The sequence below is a fragment of the Maniola hyperantus genome, chromosome 8 (genome assembly GCF_902806685.2).
Source record: "Maniola hyperantus chromosome 8, iAphHyp1.2, whole genome shotgun sequence".
NCBI classification, from domain to species: Eukaryota; Metazoa; Arthropoda; class Insecta; order Lepidoptera; family Nymphalidae; genus Maniola; species Maniola hyperantus.
Genome location: NC_048543.1, coordinates 2,812,229 through 2,829,820, shown reverse-complemented (window position 1 = coordinate 2,829,820; position 17,592 = coordinate 2,812,229). Strand labels below are relative to the sequence as shown.

The following is a 17,592-nucleotide window of genomic DNA, read 5'->3' as shown; positions in this document are numbered from 1 at the left end:
CAGCCGAACGTGGGGATACGCTGAATATTTCATTACAAAAGGTAAAGAGGACAAAGAAATGCGAGTTAGATCGCGGCCTAAATAAACGATGGTTCTTACCTATGGTTCTCGATAGACAACTATAATACAGTACGCGACCGAAAGTAATGTACATCGACCTTTAGAAGGAGATAGCAAATTTGTAGAGCGTTGTCCCTGTCGTTGAGACAGACAAAACGTCATATAGGTATGAGTGACAGAGACAACGCTCTACAAAGCCGGAATGTCATTCTAAAGGCCGATGTACATTACTTTCTGCCGCGTAGGTACTGTAACAAATCTTTGAGTGCCCGCTAAGTTAAAAATAATGATAGAATTATAAAAAGCAGTGATAGCCTACTGGTTTGAACTTTTAACCCGGAAAATCAAAGAGTTACCACGGAAATTTTAAAGGCCCATCCGTTCAACCGATTTATATGAAACTAGCTTATGCTCGCGACTTCGTCCGCGTGGACTACAAAATTTCAAACCCCTATTTCACTCCCTTAGGGGTTGAATTTTCTAAAATCTTTTCTTACCGGATGTCTGCGTTATAATAGCTATCTGCATGCCAAATTTCAGCCCGATCTGTCCAGTAGTTTGAGCTGTGCGTTGATAGATCAGTCATTCAGTCTTTTCCTTTTCCTTTTATATATCCTTTCCTTTTCCTTTTCCTTTTTTATATTTAGATTTAGTACGGAGATAACTTCAGTGAGTCAGGACTTTTCTATTTTTAATATATTTATGTCTAGAATGAGTTCCATAGTGGGGGTCACGAAATACTTACCGACTTCAGCCGGAGTACAGACATTATTTATTTAATACACTCAAAGGCTACAGCCAGATAATTGTTTCTCTCCAATTTCGCGCGAAAACACGCTGATACTTCAGAAACATCCCACTCCAGTGGATTTATAAGGATAACAAAATAAATATTTATGCGTACCACTCTATATTTCAATGGCACAGCTATGTTTTTCTATGTTCACTTCCCTAAATAAAGTTTCATTTATAACTTTGATATAATTTTCAGCACGAGATTTTTAAAAAACCTAATTCCACGCGGATGAAGTCGCGTGCATCAGCTAGTAATATACCTATAAGACAATGTGGGAGGGTAAAGACAACGGCAAAAATTGTCCACAGAGCAGAACAATCAGAGATCGCTTCCAATGCGGGCAGTATTGTGGCGAGCCTCCAATTTATACGTTTTAACTGATAATGACCTATTCAGATTATTTGGACCAAATAATTGGCCTGTTCTTTTGAAATCTGATAAACTCAAACTGCTCGTTCCCGGGCAGGAGTAGGTAATTAGTTAAAAATTCTAAATTGTGTCTGGTCTGTGGGGTGATTCTCTAACTCAGTGTCTAACACTGAATGATAGCCACAGAGCTCATTTTTAAATCCGTTGAAGGTTTTCTACGAAAAATATTTTCTAGTAGTATTATAGAATAGATTCTGTGTTAGACACTGAGTTAGCGAATCACCTAGCTGGTCCGTTGGAAGGCTTCCGTCGTAGCAAGTTACCATCCTACCGGGAAAAATAAAAAAAATATTCTTAAACTTTTACAAGTATTTTTGAATCTACCACTGGTTCGGAATGCCTTTCCTTCGGAGAAGAACCAGCAAAAAACTCGGCGGTCGCTCTTTCCAAAGATTTGATAAGTATACAATATTCTGAAATGTATAAAAAAGTATTTGCAGGCCTGCGCGTTGCTGGAACGAGCTGCAGGTCAAATCCACGCTCTTTTATCATTTAGATAATCTATGACTTTTGGACTTTTCTCAGTCGGAAGGTAGAAATTGCAAGCTTATTACGGTTTCTAGTTAGTCTAAAAAAACTATAGGTATGTATAGTCCGCGACAGGTCCAGATGGCAATCGGGGAGGGATTGCCCCGCACATCCGCAAATCCCCGTGCTAACCGGGTGCGGGCAAGCGCGGTTGACGTTAGGATGTGCGTGGTGTCCTCCCGCCTCATTCCCCGATTGCCATCTCGACCTGTCGCGTACTATAGGTTAGGCGGGTGTAGTTTTGTATGTCACCGGCTGAGACAGTCTTTATTTCAGTTTCATTTATTTTAATAGGCTTCTGCAAATCCGGGTATCTTTGTTTTTTATAACTGACACACATGCAAACTGTGGAACCAACTCCCATCGGCGGTGTACCCACTAGATTACAACATGGGGTTATTCGAGGGGCGGACCAACAAATTCCTAAAAGGCCGGCAACGCATCGGCGGTTCCTCTGGTGATGCAAATGTTCATGGGCGGCGGTAATCACTTAACATCAGGTGACCGGCCTGCTCGTTTGGTCGCTGTCTCTATTACAAAAAAAAACTGAATGTGAGAACTGGAATATTTTGCAAATGATGAAATCAAAGATGGCGTCGTATTGTTATCTGCTTCAGTGGCAAAAATTCGTAATTCGGAAGTTAATATCAAAATCATACATTCGAGGTAATCTAAAATCGTCGGGCCTCCACAAAGGGTGAATTTTAAGCGAGCTCTATTATACAAATTTAATTATTCGTCTGGAAAATGGAGTTTGTCTTTCGTTTTCAACGCCTTTGTTGTACCTTTGCGTGATTGTTTTTGGTTATCTTTTTGTGCGGGGGTCAAGTTATGTGACGTTAAAGATAAGGGACTAGTTGAATAACTAATTATTTTCTAATTTGGTTTTGTTTGTTATTAATTAGAAGCTTTTACTGTGTGAGCATTAGGTAGTTAGGTAATGTTTAACTTCCGTAAAATGTACCTTTTGTTTTATAATATCGACGCACGCACGCAGAATTAAACATGCAATGGAAAAAAAATTGCAATAATCCTTTCAAGTTTTAATCAAGTACAATACGCGGCAGAAAGTAATGTACATCGGCCTTTAGCACAAACAAGCCTTTAGCATGACATTTCTTTGACATTTCATTTGATTTTATTTATTGACTTAAATTTTTTGATTGAAAAAAAACATTGTCCTGATCATAGGCTTAGAATTTTTTCGCTACGGTCCTGATTGATTGACTGATCTATCAAGCCATGATCAAGCCTAAGCAACTGGGCTGGGATTAGAAACATGAAATGAAAGTAGGTTCCTTTTATAAAGAAAGAACTCACTCAGAAAGGGTTTTTCAAAATTTTCCCCTAAAGGTTATTTAGGGGGTGAAAGTTTGTATGAAAGTCTGTCATTTTTCAAGTAATATCCATGATGATGATGATAATTGGTATTTTTGGCATTAGATAAATAATAAGCTGTGATAGCCTAGTGGTTAGGACGTCCGCCTTCTAATCGGAGGTCGGGACTTCGATCCCGGGCACGCACCTCTAACTTTTCGGAGTTATTTGCGTTTCAAGTAAGTAAATAATATCACTTGCTTTAACAGTGAAGGAAAACATCGTAAGGAAACCTGCATGCTTGACAGTTCTCCATAATGTTCTCAAAGGTGTGTGAAGTCTACCAATCCGCACACGACCAGCTGGGTAGACTGTGGCCAAAACCTTTCTCACTCTGAGAGGAGACCCGTGCTCTGTAGTGAGCCGGCGAAGGGTTGATCGCTTCGCTCGAATGGTACGAAATCCACTCGAGCGAAGCCAGGGTAGGGCAGCTAGTTTGATATTTTGGATTCGATAAGAAAGAATATTAAAAATTCAGTCCCTAAGGGAAAATAAGGGTCTTTATTATAATGAAATCGGCCATTATCATAAGTCCCACAACAATAGGACGGTTTTCTTTAACGTCATTTTGAAAGCATAAACGGTGTCTCTAGGGCAGGAATGTGTTTTAAATTTCCATTAACAAGGGCTCACGTCACGCGATCATGCTCAGGTACTCTTCACTACTAGAGAGAGAGAGCCAGCGCGTGCCAGACCTTCGTTATTTTCGTTTTTTATAAAGCTTTGATAGCTTAGTGGTTAGGACATCCGCCTTCTAATCGGAGGTCGGGGGTTCGATCCCGGGCACGCACCTCTAACTTTTCGGAGTTATGTGCGTTTTAATTAATTAAAATATATCACTTGCTTTAACGGTGAAGGAAAACATCGTGAGGAAACCTGCATGCCTGAGAGTTCTCCATAATGTTCTCGTGTGTGAAGTTTACCAATCCGCACATGGCCAGCGTGGTAGACTATGGTCAAAACCCTTCTCACTCTGAGAGGAAACCCGCGCTCTGTAGTGAGCCGGTGATGGGTTGATCATGATGATGATGATGATGATGATAAAGCGTTGTGGTCACAAAACCTGATGCAAAACGCCTCATAGTCTTTTAGATCAAGTTTTGACTGCCTTTTTTCAAAATTTCTACGGACAAGTTTTGTTGTCCAAAATTTACGACATTTTTAAAATATTTTATATGTAGTATGTATTATAAATGTAGATTGTTATGAAAATATAACGGTGTTAAATAACCTTGTCAGTTTGATGTCGACTGCACCAATAAGAGTTACAACCGGGTTATAGCGCATGTAAACATTAACATAATAAGGCTCTAACCATAAAAACTCATAAACAACTCGAAAGCATATCACATTAATCATACCGGGCCTCATTAACCATCCTTATCGCTATACATTTTAATGATACTTTAGTTTAAATAGGGCGTTACTGTTACCTTTCTTTGGCTTTTATCAAGTGCCGTGTTTCATAGAAAGAAGTAATGTATGTCCGCACGCTACGTGATTAAAATTAATAAAATTAGTATTTTCAGAGTTCCGCAGTAAAATAGCCTTATAGTCAGTCTTATAGTTTCCTCAAATCCTTCTGTTTAATACATGGATCTGATACCACACGAGTAAATATTATAGACCAGAGTGGAAGCTTCACACTAGCTCACGCATACCACGACGCGACGTGCCACGGACGCTCCGTGCGCCCAGTTTGGCGGCAAACGGAGCGTCCGTGACACGTCGTGGTGTGCGTGAGCTGCGCTAGAGTGAGTGTACCTACAGCCAGCCGCTAGTATGAAGCTTCCCCTCTGGTCTATATATTATCTACTCGTGTGCTGATACTGTCTAATGAATAGACCTAAAAGAGACAACAATTTTTTAAAGTTTTACAAAGTAAAACCATTGATGCAAGCGAAGCCAATCCCGTCTAATATATGGATCTGATACTGTACATAATAAATAGAACTAGTAAAGAACAAGAAATCACATTATTTTTTAGTTTTACAAAGTAAAACCATTGATGACAGGATTATTTGACAGATTTTGGAAAAAAAAACTATCGATTAAGGTCGCCAAATTTTTTATCAATAAGCACGGCTACGGAACCCTACGTTATGCGTGTCGAGAGTTCGAGACACGCACTTGACCATTTTTTTTGAGTTTTGTGCCGGTATGCTCTAAATATACCAGTTTTAGTAAGGCGTGTAAGTTGTAAGTTACGGGGAAATATTTTAAGTAATCTATGTGAAATAGATTTATTACATGGAAGGAATTTTAAAAGTAACAAAATGTTTCATGCATTAGTAGAGGTATAATTGTGATTTGTGGCAGTTTGCAATAACTGCGTTTTGGCGGGTGAAATACAAAGAATAGGCGATATTATGTACTGTAAGGGTGGTAAATCGGGCGGAATAGAAATATACCCGGATACGGAATAATCTACCACCTTACAAAGATTAGAGGAAAAAAAAAATAATTTACTTTACTTGATCTATCTACCTAGTAAAGAATAGAAGCTAGCCGTCGACTCCCTTGTAATGTATATGAGGTGTTATAAATGAAATTTGCTAGATGTTAGGCAAAATTGTTTTTAATGTAACTTTTACCGGGGTCGCTTAATACATAGTGATGGCTAATAATGCTTAGTTATTCTAGCTTAATGCCAAGACTTAATTTAGATACATTAGAATGCCTTAGGTAGATAGTACATAAAATCTATGTTTTAAATTTAAGATGCCATTGGCATGGAATAGACAATGACACAGTAAAATTCATAAAATTGTTTCAAAATAAAAGCTCAGTAGTAAAGACAGGGTTCTTACTGTACACATACACTAAGAAGGTTCACTAAACTGTTGCAGGATACAAACATTTGCTTACTTGTAGGTGCGAAGACTGCAAGGTAGCTGGACGGCATCGGCCAAGATCCAAAACTCAATTTATTTGATTCTTCACAACCGAAATGTTTCATTACAAAGATTTTCACCAAGTCTTATCCATAGCAATTAAGTTGTCAACGTGAATGTGCAAAAGAAATAAATACGAAAACCGAAAACGCAAACGGAAAACTAAAACGGAAAACTGAAGCTAAACGTAAAACGTAAACGTAAACGTAAACGTAAACCCTGTAACAAAGAAAAACAAGATTATAATTTGTGCTGTGTGAAAATTTCGACACGTGGAATTTTCCCGATCAAACACAACTCACCTATTGAACTCCTGGCCACCAATGGTTTTCAGAAGTCCACCCACAACCCATTATCCTCATTTATTTGGGAAGATAAAATAACTGGAACTGGAATGAAATCATAAAATTAGGATTTTCTCTAACCAAACCGCCATTTTGTCGAATCCACATTACTTGATTTTTCACTCACCATAACTGATGAAACATTGAAAATACGTTAGGATGACTAAAATTTATGACTATTGTATTTTTCCAGGCGAAGCCATGGGCGAAAAGAAGTGAGATTTTCCTGGAACGAAAAAAAATTCGTCTTCACATGTTGACTCCAGGAAAATTCTAAATCTCAGCAATCGGTGTTGCCAGACGCAACCCGAGTGTTGCCGCTCTCAGTTAGTTTGATCATGAAGCCAATTCATTTTTGAATATTTGCGGAACCTAAGGATATATTATAAGAACCGTTTTGTTAATGACTTAACAATAAACAAATGATATTATGGTTTTATTTAATTATTTTGTTTTATTTTTACGACAATTGACAACGAAGCAAACGCCATCTATTGTGGCTCGAATGAACTCTGAACATCGACCCACGCGTAGTTCTGCACCTTGATGCTAGGTGGCACCAACATACTTTGAACAAAATAGATTTTAATTAAAAGCGAAACGCTAATTAGTAGTTCAAAATTTACAACGTCACAGTACTACACGACCACTTCAAGAATGCAGTATGCGACCGTTGCAAGATGACGTCACAAACAGGAAAACTATAGTCTGATTTTTAATTCCGTGGAATTCTGACGTTTCTTAATGTTACCAGAGATAAAACAATCCCACAAAGAAGAAAACTTTAAATATTGTACATAGGTAAATTTAAGTACATAAATCAATTGCCGCATGTATGTAAGATCATCATTTGAGAACAAATCAACCGATTTGGCCGATTTTTTGTTGTTTTCGTAAAGAACAAGGTTTTTATGAAAGAATTTCTTATAAAATCCTGAATCATAATCTAAGCGTGTACTTTTAGGCACATTAAGATGATTAAAATTAAAAGAAACTAAAAATAAACTTAGAAATGTTCAACATATACGTCAAGATTACATCCTCAAATCAACCGATCCCATTGCTGCCAGTTTCCATTTTCCACTGGTAAAGATTGCACCCTATTTTAGTGCGAAGTTATGTCTTAGGGCTTTTTATATTGACAGGGATTTAATGTTATTTTATCATAACTCTATGTTATTTGGGGTAAAATCGAACTTCAGGAGGTGGTGGTTACACTGTTTTTCATAAAAATAAGTGCCCTGATGTATAAAAATGACAACGTCAGAATTCCACCGAATTAAAAATCAGAGTATAGTACGGTTGACAAAAATAGTTTTATTTATTGCTTTTTTATTTATTTACTTGGCTTTACGAACCCACGGTAGATTGCATTTAACGATCCAAAAGTATGTACTTGTAAAAGTTTAATTGAACAAAATATAATATTTTGATTAGATTTTTGATCTTGATTATTTAATGGTATTTTCTACATAGTTTTTTTTCTGAAAGGTCGGCGGTTCAAACCCCACCCGTTGCATTATTGTCATAACTGCTCATAGCACAAGTTTTACGCTTAGTTAGAGGGGGAAAAGGTTTTATAATAAAGGAAAAATCAGAACAATAATTTCCGATAGGTGAGCAATATAGGTCGGGTGTAGACTGCAGGGGCCGATCATTATTCAAATAAAACTAATAGCCTTTTTGTAGCCGTGCAGCCAATATTGGCAAAGCACTACAATATGAACGATTAAAGCTAATCTGCTTAGCGTATTTGCTTTTGTTTAGAAATCCATCATCATCATTATCATCATCAACCAATAGACGTCCACTGCTGGACATAGGTCTCTTGTAGGGACTTCCACACGCCACGGTCTTGCCGCCTGGATCCAGCGGCTCCCAGCGACTCGTCTGATGTCGTCCGTCCACCTAGTGGGGGGTCTTCCAAGCACCTTGGGACCCCAACGTCTATCGGTTGTACGACCTTGAGAGTGACATAGGTTAGATACTTTTTATCCCGGAAAACCAAAGAGTTCCCACGGGATTGTTGAAAACCTAAATCCACGCGGACGAAGTCGCGGGCGTCAGCTAGTCTTGTAATATATAACACATGAATCTCCGGAATGCTCGTCTCGTCAGTTCTCGCATACGATTAAAGGTGGCACCACACCAGCGAGCTGTCACTGTGTTTAAGCAGCAGCATCAGTAGCACACATAAACAATGAGCGAGCTAAGCCGAGGGGATATTTTAATGTGATTGGTGGACAGCTTCCCCGTCTCGTCGCGTCGCTGCATTATAAATGCATACTTTATTGCAACCCACTGACGCGTATATCGGTCAGCAGCACGACATTTTATTTACTGTTTTTCTTGAAAAAATATAATTTGTAAATCGATATCCATGCTCACTACCCATATTATAAATGCTGTCTGTATAAAGGTCTGTCCTTCAATCATGTCGCATCGAAGCAACGGACTGACGTGATTTTTTGCATGGGTATAGTTTAAGACTTGAAGGGTGACATGGCTACTTTTTATCCCGAAAAATCAAATAGTTCCCACGGGATTTTTAAGAACCTAAACCCACGCGTACGAAGTCACGGGCATCAGCTAGTAAGTATGTAGGTATTATAAATGCCAAAGTGTGTCTCTCTCTTACCTTTTCACTGCACAACCGATCCCGTAGAACTTAGGCTAATATTCTGAAAAATTTAAGATTTACTTACCTACCATGAGAAGCTATGCCAATGATGATGTAGAGTCACAAAAAATTTGAAGAGTAGACGGCTCGTGCGTCTAATTGGGTATTAGACTCCAATTTTTTTATTACTTTATTATAAACTAGGATAACAATAATGACGTAAACTGAAAAAAATAATTATATTAAAATAATATCGATCAAATAACAAAAAGTTTTAAGCATTTAAATATTTCTGATTAGACAGAGATAGCGATATAGCATTTTGACGTCACACCTTACTAATGCCATAGTAGCTTTGTGCGGTTTCATACAAATTTTCAGAAAGGGATAGAAGACCCTCCCACTCCAAAATTAAAATGCCTGTAACTTCTTCCTACCCTAAAAAACTTAGTTGGATTTTAATATTTTTTTCAGCGTATGTCATTATTTTTATCCTAGTTTATAATAAAGTAATAATATTTATCAAATTCAAAAGTAGGAAAATACACAATTAGCACTGGCATCAATTATATTATTAGAAGTACACTAACTCTGGTACATAATATTATATTCTGTAACAAATTAGTTTTTTATTCTTGGTTTTTGAAAATATTTCTAATTCATACACTAGCTGATTTGCGCCGGCTTGTCATGGTTGGCTTTGTAATAATAATTTAATCTATATAATATATAAAAGGAAAAGGTGACTGACTGACTGACTGACTGACTGATCTATCAACGCACAGCTCAAACTACTGGACGGATCGGGCTGAAATTTGGCATGCAGACAGCTATTATGATGTAGGCATCCGCTAAGAAAGGATTTTTGAAAATTCAACCCCTAACGGGGTGAAATAGGGGTTTGAACTTTGTGTAGTCCACGCGGACGAAGTCGCGAGCATAAGCTAGTCTTATACATAATCTCGCCCTATCTATTGGTGAACAGTGGAAAAAAATTCTGATATCCTTGTTCGCATGTTTCCACGACCGTGTGTATCTCGAACTTTCACGTTCGCTTCGTAACTAATTATTACCATGCATTTTGGTATTCCCTTTGCACCGTCAAAGTGTATGAAATATTAAAAATAAGTCTATGCGCTTAGGTTTATGAAATTTCAGCTTTTGTTCATCATTAAACTGAATTCATAATTAACAATGGTTCATTTAAAAGGTATCCATTAGAGTTTTTGCTAACTAAATTATTATTTTAGTAATGGTGCCCGCGTGTATTTAGGTTTTTGAAAAATCGTGTGGATATTTGTGGCACTACCAACCAATGGCAAATGCACTCGGTGGCTATTATTCAGTGTTAGACACTGAGTTAGCAGATCGCCCCGCAACGTACCTACAAAATTTCATTGAGTTTGATTGGTTAATATTGAAATGAAATAATACTACGTTTGTATGGAAAGAGCTGAGGAGCGCGCCTCTGACTTCTCTTAAAAGTTTAGTTTAGGCCACCACGAGTGCGACCACTGATGCAAGTCGTTTTAAATTCAAGTCACAGTGTTTTGTAGAGTTGTAAGGCACGTGGCGGACGACGCTTTGACGCTGTATGTCACGAATCCGTCACCGAATGAATTCTAATCAAGTTCCAGACGCACTGTGAATACATTGACAGGACTGAAATGACAGAACAGGTGTATAATAGTGGGCGTATACCTTTACAACTGTAACAAATTCACTGACCTTTTGACTGGCCATCCTCTAAAGCCAGACCAGAAAATATAATACCTCGCCATATTGCGGGAAACCCGCACCCCCAGAGAAGTTTTTATACAGGATGTACCTAACCAGAACGCTAGCAAAAACATAGCGTTATTTTTATACTACCTAAATACAATCCAATATAAATTTGCCTCATTTTGTAGTTTTAGTGATTTAGTATTTTTCAAACTCGCAATGTATAGCGTGCAAAACTCGGGCCAATGCCCTGCCTACGACACGGCATTGACTCCGAGTGGCCTAGTTATGCAACGTTCGTTGACCTCTAGCGTCAGTCAGATGTTTTATTTGCATATATCGTAAACTTTTACAAAATGGAGCATTTTTTATAAATTTTTTCGCGTTCTTTTTTGTGGTATCATGTCAGTAATCATAAGTAATGTCACCTATTTTCGTTTTTGCTAGCGTTCTGGTTACACCCTGTATTTCTGGTCAGGCTTTACAAGCGACTGTAATTTTGTTCCTTTAATTTTTGTCTTTTTGTAAAATCTTTAAAAAAATTATAACTGAATTCTAATTAAAACAATGCCGTCATAGATACCGATACGAATAAATAAATACCGATATACGAATTAATAAATAATTATATGAAAGCGATATCACGTGAATTTGTCATGAATAGCAATAGCTTTGCCCTGGTATTAACTAATCAGGTATCTATGTAATACCTATTAAACCATTTACTATGCCGTATTTATGACCTCGTTATGTTAGATACGCTACATATATCAACTGATTAAAAAATAGATACATACATACATAGATACATACATGAAAAAATCCCTAAGCATCATCTAGTAATTTATAATGAATACTCCCTAAGTCCTTCTTCTTTTAAGACAGTGAATAAAGTTTGAAAAATAATGCTAAAATAACTAGATGAAAAATCACTGTCCCATGATTTCTACGGAACCCTAAAAATAATATCCAAGAGAAATCCACCACGAGCGGAAGTAGTTTCCTCTAATGAGCTTATATAAGCACAACAAAGAGTTCCGATTTAGCCTATTTTCTTCTCTTATCTGTGCTCATTTAGGATTTTTCTTTGCGAAATCGAGATACTTATTTCAAAAGGGGAGGAAGAAAATTGTTAGTATTTTCTCTGCAGTTATGGGAAGTAGGTGTGTAACATCTACACATTGATGTCGAAACCTAGTTTTTATAGGTCGAGATGGCAATCGGGGTGGTGACGTCCCGGTGCGGGATAGCGCGGATGACGTGCGGGTGTGCGGGGCATCCCGCCGTCTCATACCCTGATTGCCATCTGGAACTGTCGCGTACCTACTATAGGTATCATCATCATGATCAACCCATCGCCGGCTCGCTACAGCGTGAGAAGGGTTTTGGCCATAGTCTACCACGCTGGCCATGTGCGGATTGGTAGACTTCACACACCTTTGAGAACATTATGGAGAACTCTCAGATATGCAGGTTTCCTCACGATGATTTTCTTCACCGTTAAAGCTAGTGATATTTAATTAATTAAAACGCACATAGCTCCGAAAAGTGTGTGCGTGCCCGGGATCGAACCCTTGACCTCAGATTACAGGCGGACGTCCTAACCACTAGGCTATGACAGCTTTGTATGCAAACGAGGTATTATGAGGCATATATTGGTATTGATTCTGAGGACAACCTAATTTTAGAGTATTCGCATCCTCTTCTTACTAATGTAATATGACAAAGACTGACGCAGTTTGACAGTTTTAAATTTAAATTTTAGATGGTAAAAACCCGTGATTTTAGCGCACAGTTGCGAGCCTACTGTTTAAATTTGTAGCGTGCACTAAAATTTACAGTCTTAAAATGTAAAGTTCATGTTTTGTCCCTTTTTAACATTGTTAAAAGAAAAGGATGCATATACTCTTTTAGTTTAGAGAAAGACAACGGAATCGGTGCCTGAGTGACAAAATTCTAGCCTTTATTAAGCACCTTCACTTTCTGACGAGTTCTTAGCCTATAAAGGTGTTCGTTCATCAAACTTTAGCTTCATACCTACTACTTTCCAGTTACCGAAGATTTGTATGCTCGATGATATCTTAGCGCAGTCCAATCTGGGTGTAAGAAACTTAACCGTACAAGTTTTCAGTTTACTACACTTTAGTCTTGAGTATCAATATAGCAACTCAACCCGCTTTGAGGTATCATCGACTAGACTCCGTCTTGTCGCATTGACGGAAGGTGAGGGACAAGATGGCACACATTGGAATTCGTGGTGTTTTGGAGTAAAATATTTTAATAAGTGTGAAATCTAGCCCCCAATCGTCTGTATTGACGTCTGTCAATGCGACAAGATAGCAGGGGTCTATAGTATGATATACAAATAATTTTGCCATTTAAAGTTCACATGTACGTCGTCAACTAATATAAACTTCCATTGCTGGACATAGATATCTTGTTTGGACTTCCATAAACCGCGGTCTTGTGCCATCTGCGTCTAGAAGCTCACTTAATGTCGTCTGTTACCCTAGTAGCTGGCCTACTAACGCTGCGTTTTGCAGTACGGAGTCGAAATTTCAGTGCCTTGGGAGCCCAATGTTATTCAAACTATGTGCTCAACAAATTGCAAGTTTAGCACTGCATGTACAATGCACATTGACGGAAAAAGTAACGTGTTGGTAGATTGCAATACGTAGGAAAGTATATTAACACACAGTAGTATAGTTATTACATCGATAAAAAATGTAATTGATCAATTGATCAATTTGCTCAGCAGAATTGCAGTCTGTTGCGTTTGCTAATCGCAACGTTCTATAAGAAGGATCGCGTCGGTCTCCTTTAGTGTTTTGCGCATAGTTTCGCGCGTGTTCTTATAGGGTGTTTTGTTTTGGCAAATAGTTTTATGTCTCTAGATACGTTCCCTACGTATCTTTATTTTATACGCTTCATCCGTAGCTAGTCCATAAATAATTCTTTATCAGTTGCCTATATTATTTCGTTTGGATAAAGCGCTATACGAGTATTAAGTAGGTATCTCGTAATTCTAACTAGGTGTTTTAATATTTTGATACCAAATTACCAAATCGATGATTTTCTACAATTTTCTCAAAGGTGCAATCTGCCACTCCGCACTTAGCCAGCATTGACCCGTGCTCAGTAGTGGTGTGGCAATGGATTGAGATGATGGTGATGGTGATGATAATGATTGGATGTCATCTTCAATACACTAAAATAATGCTAAATAAAATAGACGAAAAACTTAACTGAGATAAAATTGTCTCCTTTACGATTTACGTATAAAAAAATGACCCTAATAGTAATATCACAGCCTTGAAATATTTCGTTAAACTGTGGTAATATATTCGGAACCTCATTTTTTAAATTTCTGATCAGATTTATACACATACTAGCTTATGCTCGCGACTTTGTCCGCGTGGACTACAAAAATTTCAAACCCCTGTTTTACCCCCTTAGGGGTTGAATTTTCGAAAATCCTTTCTTAGCGGCTAAACGTCTACGTCAGCTATCTGCATGCCAATTTTCAGCCCGATCCATCTAGTAGTTTGAGCTGTGCGTTGATAGATCAGTTAGACAGTCAGTCAGTCAGTCAGACCTGACCTTTTCCTTTTATATATTGAGTTTATTAGGATTCAACGAATAATAAAAATTAGGATTGCCGAATTGTTTGTCAGGCGCTACCGTTTTAAGTTTTAAGCAATTATTTTTTTGTCTACTATGGCATTACTATGGCTACCTTGTTATTCATTAGAAGAATTTTTATATTGTGTGTAATACGTGTACGGAACAATTATTTGTGTGCGAGTGCTGACTCAGTACCTACTCACAATATACTTGTTGCGCTTTCAAAGTAAGGAAAATCTCCGTTAATCTTAAAAAGAACGCTATCTGTTGGTGCATTGGGAAACTAAGAGGTTCCCGCAGGAAGAAAAGGGGAGAGACGGGATGAAGTTTCCAATGTTACGGTTTAGATGGCGCTTTCATGAAGTTCTACAAAAAAAAAAATGTAAAGAATTATTAATATTATAGCGTATGGTGATCGATTCGCATCTAATTCTAGTACAACATGAGGATAACAATCGCAGTGATTTTCAGAACTAACTTGCTCGACCAAAATCCATGTACAAAACGTACCTATGTATATCTATTTATTTTAATATTATGAAAACAAAAACAGTACAATATTATTTTAATTTATAGAGTTAGTAGCTACGTACCAAAGTCAAGTAAACTAAATTAAGTCAATTTTAAACTCAACGGTTATTAAATAAGGGCGGATTGAAGCCCAAAATTCCATGAGTCTATTGGGCTGTTTTCATATGGTCTACTAGCTACTAATTCTACTCATAGAACTACTTATTAGGACATAGGAGTCAGCTTAGCGTAGTGATTTTACTGATATTACAAGCAATAAAATTTATATTTATGTTTTATACAATACTTAAGTATCTACTACCTACCTAATATTCTGTAATGTTTAAAAGTTTTACATGAAAAAAATTTAAATTTCGTTATCTACGTCTTCTAAACTATTCATACAAAAAAACTAATAAGTAGCATATTTTAATTAAGAATATGATGAACGCTGAGAATCTGTTAGATACAAAAACGAAAAGATTTTTGCACGAAAGAAATTCTTAGAGTAAGCAAATTTGTATTAAAATGAAGGAAATAAAATAACTGACAACTTTGGCTTGTAAAGGAAGAGAGAAAAATAACAAGTTCTTATCTAAAAAGACAAGTTAAAAATGCAAATAGGGCCATGTTTTTCTACCGTTTTCAGATAGTTTCAGCGTGTAACATGACAGCCTGTAGGCGGACGTCGCGCCGGGACGAGGCGGGACGTCGGGACTCGGGTCCGGGAACTTTCAGAAAACAGTTTGATTTATGTAAACGAATGCAAATTATATTCACACTGATTCGTAAATTAAAAGTTAGCAATACCTACACACGGCGCGTCCGTTTGCGGAGTACCATATTCTGTTAAAACACTCCTATTGCATTGTTTTTTTTTATTTTTATTTATTTATAATCAAGTAGTATACAAGATATAAAAAAAGCTGTGATAGCCTAGTGGTTAGGACGTACGCCTTCTAATCGGAGGTTGGGGGTTCGATCCCGGGCTCGCACCTCTAACTTTTAAATATCACTTGCTTTAACGGTAAAGGAAAACATCGTGAGGAAACCGGCATGCCTGAGAGATCTCCATAATGTTCTCAAAAGTGTGTGAAGTCTACCAATCCGCACATGGCCAGCGTGGTAGACTATAGCCAAAACCCTTCTCACTCTGAGAGGAAACCCGTGCTCTGTAGTGAGCCGGTAATGGGTTGATCATGATACACGATATGCACATTTTTTGACTCTCGCCAAACTGGTGAACAAGTTTGTTGCCATTCGGAATCAATGCTATGTCGTAGGTGGGGCATTGACCCGAGTTTTGCACACTATACATTGCGGGTTTGCAAAATACTAAAAATTACTAGAACTACAAAATGAGGCTAATGGTTATTAGTATTGGATTGTGTTTAGGTAGTATAACAATAACGCTAAGTTTTTGCTAGCGTTCTGGTAACATCCTGTATATAATATATAGCGTTGCACCCTCGACATGTTTTCGGATTATGAATTTATACAGCGTGAAGTATTCACGTTATTGTTTCAACGGAGATGGGAGAAAGCAATCTCACGTCAGCGTGACAGACAGACAGACAAACCCACTCGGATATTAAATACCGTTATTTGATACGGAATGCGGAATTTTGTGAGAGGTTAAAGTTTATTTTGAAATGGGACGGAGAATTTAAGATTACCATTTGACGCTATATGTAATTGTGTCGGCCTAAACAAAGGCTTGAGACTTTTTTTTTTAAATCTTTTATTAACAGGCTTTTATGGCTTGAGACTTGTAGATTGGAATTGAGGAGCTATAGCGAACTGAACCATAAGCCTCTAATAATCAGTACCCTTATTATTAATGCAAAAGTGTGTTTGTTTGTTAGTTTGTCCTTCAATCACGTCGCAACGGATTGACGTGATTTTTTGCATGAGTATGGATAAAGACCTGGAGAGTGACATACTTTTTATCCCGGGAAATTAAAGAGTTCCCATCGGATTTTTCAAATCCTAAATCCACGTGTACGAAGTCGCGGGCATCAGCGTGTATAGATAAATAAAAATATTCTTTATTGTAATATATACAAATATTCTTATGTTGTAATAAATAAAAATATTCTTTTTTGTCAACCGTACCATTTTCCGTGGCTATGACGTCATTTTTTCGTTCGCGACCTGCATTTTCTCGGTGGTCGTGTACCATTGAATTCCAAAAATAATAAACAAAAAAACGACTACCACGGTAACTCGAAAGATACACGGATCAGTCTCGCCCGCGAGGCAATTTGTAATTTATTCCTGGCGTCCGCTACGCCTATCTTGATAGCTGTCTGTCGACTTCTTTCAACGTCTATTTAAGAGCTACTGGAAACTCACTGCAATCTCGCTTACGGGAAACAAGTAATCAATGCATTTTGAACTCTAACATACAAGACTTAAGGTTACCATATTTTTTAAAGATATCCCTCAAACGTTGACGGTGTGGTGTATCTACGACTATTTATGGTATCTATGATATCCATTATAAGTAGAGCCTGGATGTTGATATTGAGAGCGATATTTTACACACATTTTATGAGAGTTTCATTGATAGCTGGCAACTTTGATATTTTTGTTATAAGTCCCGCAAATTGCTAATGCGCGTGGCCGCCATTTTAGTGACGTCAGCACTAGACAGAAGTTTCGAGCTGATGGTATAGTTTTATTTCG

General features: G+C 37.6%; 1 protein-coding gene and 1 long non-coding RNA gene across 2 annotated transcripts in view; both read left to right on the top strand.

Annotated features, from left to right (window-relative positions):
• Positions 1-17,592, top strand: part of LOC117984450 (kinesin-like protein CG14535) — a 437,285-nt gene that overhangs the window by 196,210 nt on the left and 223,483 nt on the right. The window lies entirely within an intron of this gene.
• The window catches only part of LOC138402686 (uncharacterized), a 35,216-nt gene continuing 32,576 nt past the window's right edge, over positions 14,953-17,592 (top strand). Inside the window, exon 1 of the long non-coding RNA XR_011237039.1 lies at positions 14,953-15,010. This is a non-coding gene — a long non-coding RNA (uncharacterized lncRNA). The remainder of the gene's footprint in view (positions 15,011-17,592) is intronic.